This window comes from Neomonachus schauinslandi, unplaced genomic scaffold (genome assembly GCF_002201575.2).
Source record: "Neomonachus schauinslandi unplaced genomic scaffold, ASM220157v2 HiC_scaffold_2690, whole genome shotgun sequence".
NCBI lineage: Eukaryota > Metazoa > Chordata > Mammalia > Carnivora > Phocidae > Neomonachus > Neomonachus schauinslandi.
Genome location: NW_025411379.1, coordinates 1 through 4,772, shown reverse-complemented (window position 1 = coordinate 4,772; position 4,772 = coordinate 1). Strand labels below are relative to the sequence as shown.

At 42.0% G+C, this 4,772-nt stretch overlaps 1 pseudogene; it reads left to right on the top strand.

Moving 5' to 3' along the window:
- The first annotated feature begins 1,236 nt into the window (after positions 1 to 1,236).
- LOC110580390 lies at positions 1,237 to 2,448 on the top strand (annotated as a pseudogene).
- Positions 2,449 to 4,772: the final 2,324 nt, after the last annotated feature.

Here is a 4,772-nt window from a genome sequence, read left to right as displayed (position 1 = left end):
CAGCAGCAGGGGGATATAGAAGAAACTAGAAGCAAATGCAAAAAAAAACAGCTCAGGAGTGAGAATTACATCCTTTTTACTTTGTCATTTATCACTTTTCCCATTTTATAATTTTTCTGCAGTGAATAGACATACATCATATATATTATACATCATGCATACACATCAGAATCAGAATGTAAATGCTTTATTTACACTTTAAAAAAGGAGTTGGTGGGAAGGTCAGCAGCTCAGGGCTCAGAGCTGGAAGGGCTGGGCCACCCGGTTGCACTCTGGGCAGGGGACTCACAGAGCCTTTGCTCCATGTCTCAGGAACCTGCTTTCTGGGGGGCCAGGCAGGGTCTTTTCCTTTGTTTTTTTTTTTGGGAGGTGCTCATTGTTTCATTTAGTACTATCATGTCAGGTTTAATGCTTTCAAGCTGATGGTTTTTCTACATTTCAAGCTATTTCAGTGGGAGAATTTGTCCATCCAGCCCACCTGTTTCACAAATACAAATTCAAAGACCAAATAGTTCAGTGAAAAGATAATTGGCCCTAAAGTAGAAGTTCAGAATCTGAGTCTTCATTTATGGTCTGAGGATGATCTGTCAGGGGTTAGGGATTTTAAAGTAGTATATTTTTTGAAAACTTTATTCATGCACATACAAGAGAATTCAATAGATACTCACAAATGTACAAAAATAAAGAAGTCGCATGGTAACCCCTCATCCCCCAGTCACCTAACTTCTCTACCCCAAATCCAGCACAGTCATGTGTCTTATCAGAAAAATACATCTGTGCCCTAATGTCTACTGTTACATCAGGAAACATGCTCAGGACACAGACTGGGAGAAAATATTTGCAAATCCCACATCTAATAAAGGACTTGCTGTAGAATACTCATAAAACCCATAAAAAAGGACCAATAAGAAAAGAACTCATTTTTTCTTTTTTTTTAAAATTTTGTTCAGGTAGCCACTGTATAGTACATCATTAGTTTTTGATGTAGTGTTCAATGATTCATTAGTTACATATAAAAGAACTCATTTAAAAAATGAGCAAAAATGGGGATGGGGCTGGAAGGTGTGCGGGGGTGGGACTAGAAACTCGGGGGAGGAGCTTGAGTGCCAGCCCCTAGCCGGGTTCTGCCAACGTTCCTGTCAGGGCTCTGGGCTCTGGTTATTGCGGTACAGAGCGGGGGCGTTCCCAGCGCACCCCGGAGACCAGCGCTCGCTTGCCGTGGAGCCGCAGCAGGGGATGGAAGCGGAGAACGCGGGCAGCCCTTCGCTTCAGAGAGCTCGAGCTTTTTCTACATCCCCATGCCCACGAATGATGGCTGGAGCTCCTGATGGGGCAGTGGTGAGGGAAGAGCAAATACGGCACAAGTTCCAGACCCCGCTCCTGCTCGCGAACCTGCCCACGAGACCCCCAAAAGGAAGGAAAAGAAAACCCAGGGCAACAGAACCAAAACACCCAGTAGAACCCCAAAAGCCTGCTGAGGCCAAAAAGTCTGACTAGTCCACAAAATCAAAAGAAAAGCAAGAAAAAAAATTACAGACCCATTTAAAGTGAAAAGAAACGTAGACCGTCTTAACGGTGTTTCAGAAGCTGAACTTCTAAGACCCTCCCGGACATTTTGACCTTCAATCTGAACATTGTGATTCTTGGCATAAACCCAGGACTAATGGCAGCTTACAAAGGGCATCATTACCCTGGACCTGGAAACCATTTTTGGAAGGGTCTGTTTATGTCAGGCCTGAGTGAGGTGCAGCTGAACGGGGTGGATGATCACGCTCTACCAGGGCAGTATGGTATTGGATTTCCCAATGTGGTGGGAAGGACAGCAGGCAGCAAAGCTCTTTCCAGTAAAGAATTTTGTGAAGGAGGACGTATTCTAGTGCAGAAATCAGAGCAACATCAGCCACGGATAGCAGTGTTTAACGGAAAATGTATTTATGAAATTTTTAGTAAAGAAGGTTTTGGAGTTAAGATTAAAAACTTCGAACTTGCACTTTGGCCCCATTAGATCTCAGACACAGAAACTCCCTGCCCTGCTGTGCCATCATCCAGTGCAAGATGTGCTCAAGTTTCCTCGAGCCCAGCACAAAGCACGTTAAGCTGAGAGACTTGAGAGATCAGTTGAAAGGCATTGAACCAAACACAGACGTTCAAGAAGTGAATGTACGTTTGATCTACAGCTAGCCCAAGAGGATGCAAAGAAGATGGCTCTTAAGGAACAAAAATATGACCCAGTTTATGAAGCAGCGTCTGGCGGTGCTTTTGCAGAAAATCCGAGCAACAGCGACCCTTGCAGCTTCCCTTCCACGGGGCTAACTCACAGTGGAGAATCAACTTTCGGGGACATTCCAAATGGGCAGTGGATGACCCAGTCCTTTACAGACCAGAGTCCTTCCTTTATTAATCATTGTGGGACACAAAATGGGAAGAAGGAAACCATGCTTAAGAGTGGTGATTCTCGGGCGCCTGGGTGGCTCAGTTGGTTAAGCGACTGCCTTCGGCTCAGGTCATGATCCTGGAGTCCCGGGATGGAGTCCCACATCGGGCTCCCTGCTCGGCAGGGAGTCTGCTTCTCCCTCTGACCCTCCTCCCTCTCATGCTCTCTGTCTCTCATTCGCTCTGTCTCAAATAAATAAATAAATAAATAAATAAATAATTAAAAAAAAAAAGAGTGGTGATTCTCAGCTCTACCTCAATGCTGCAGTTGTCAAGAAGTGGCCCTCAGTTTGCTAACTGAGGCATTTTGTTAGTATCTTACTCTGTGATAGAATGATAGTACATTTGTGTGGTAGAATCAACTGGATGAACCTAAGCAAGTTGGGAAGGGAAAAGGAGGACTTTTTGTGTATGAGTTTTTGTATTTGAATTAACCATCACTCCAGCTTTTTATAAACTATATTTCCTTTATGAAGAAATTGATCTTCTTTTGGGAGTCACTTTTAATCTGTAAGTTTAAAATGAAACGGTCTGAATATTTATACTTGATTATGAACTGCGCATAAACCCAGATACACCATTATTCCTTTTATGCCTAAGAAGGGCATGCTAATCATAATTACCACTGGAAAAGAGGCCAATGTGTTTGTTTTTATATATGAAGTTAACCCACAGTGCAGTCTATTTTGGTAGTTTTTAGTGGGGTTTGATGGGCTCCCTGAGTCGTAGTCACACTCACACCTCTTTGCCTCACCAGTGGGGAGATTTGTGAGAGGTGCAGTAGAAATGTAAAGTGTGGCCTTCCAGCAGTAAGGCTAGGCTGGCCTTCTCTGATGGGGCACCAAGGCCTGGCTTTGGCCTCCTCACCCCAGGCATTAATCCTCTAGTAGAGGCAAAAATTGTTCTGCTGGGATGGGAAGCTCCAGAGAATGCCGTAGACCTTTTTAAATTTTTTGCTTCCTCTGTGTTTTACTTGAGAGACATACATTTGATAGGGAAGGAATTGAATTTTTTTCTTTCTTTCTTTCTTTCTTTTTTTTAAAGATTTTATTTATTTATTTGACAGACAGAGACATAGCAAGAGAGGGAACACAAGCAGGGGGAGTGGGAGAGAAGCAGGCTTCCCGTGGAGCAGAGAGCCTGATGTGGGGCTCGGTCCCAGGACCCTGGGATCATGACCTGAGCCGAAGGCAGACGCTTAACGACTGAGCCACCCAGGTGCCCCTGAATTTTTCTTACAATAGCTCTCACCATTCTATTTTTATCTTCCTTGGCTTTCAGGGTATAAGGGGGAAAGTGGTGAGAAATGAACTCTCGGGCTGAGCAACAATACGCTGGAGGTGTTTGATAATCTTCTTGAAACTGGCGCTTGATGTACCTGAGATGTATTAACATAACAGATTTTTTCTTGCTGGTATATCTAATCAATAATTGACAAAATCTTCTCTGCATCATTGCTATCTGTTACTGTGGGCTAAGTGAGCCTCGTGTCAGGGTGAGTTTGCAGTCACGTACCTTTGTGATTTTCTAATGCCTTTTCCGTGGTGCTACAAAGAGTCCAGACTAGTAGGCCTGGGGGATAGTAAAGCTGGGTGTTCAGATATGCCATTTGCTATTGCTCCTGGTCACTTCTGAATATGCTGATTTCATACATACCCAGGGAGCATGCCGTTTTTCAATATGAAAATATTTATGAGGTTTTCTCTTTTTCTAAAAGATTATACAGCCTGTTCTTCTCTATATAATGAGAGAAACAAATTCTTGTGAATCTTAACATACTTTATAGCTGTGACTATGATGGATTTTATGTTTCCCTTAGTCTAGGTCAAGCTGTGTAAAAGTTATTCAACTCATGTTATCTCACTCATGTACTGTACTGCTGTTTACACCGATGTTTTATTTGGGTCCTTTGAAATGCCTTGCATCAGGGTTTAGGAACAATGAGTTATTTTTTCATGTAAAGCATCTAAGTAGGAATTGCTTTGCTATATAATGATTGTAGCCTTATAACAATAGATTTTTTTTTATTTGAGTGGAGAAAATACTCTTTAAATTATGATGGACATTCATTAGAGAATGGGTTTGGGGATTTTCCAAGCATATAATAATGGTGTTTTTCATGACATATGAAAGATGAGTAGTAAATGTTGATATATGACAATACGAGAATTTTTCATTAAAAATATTGCAAAAGTTTTTAAATTCATTTGAAAAACTGATGGGTTTCCCAATAAAAATATTAAGAATGATTATTAAAAAATGTGCACAAATCTGGAGAGCTGAAGAAGATACACTCATGGGTAGCAAGCATATGAAAAGATGTTCAACAAAAAGTGTCA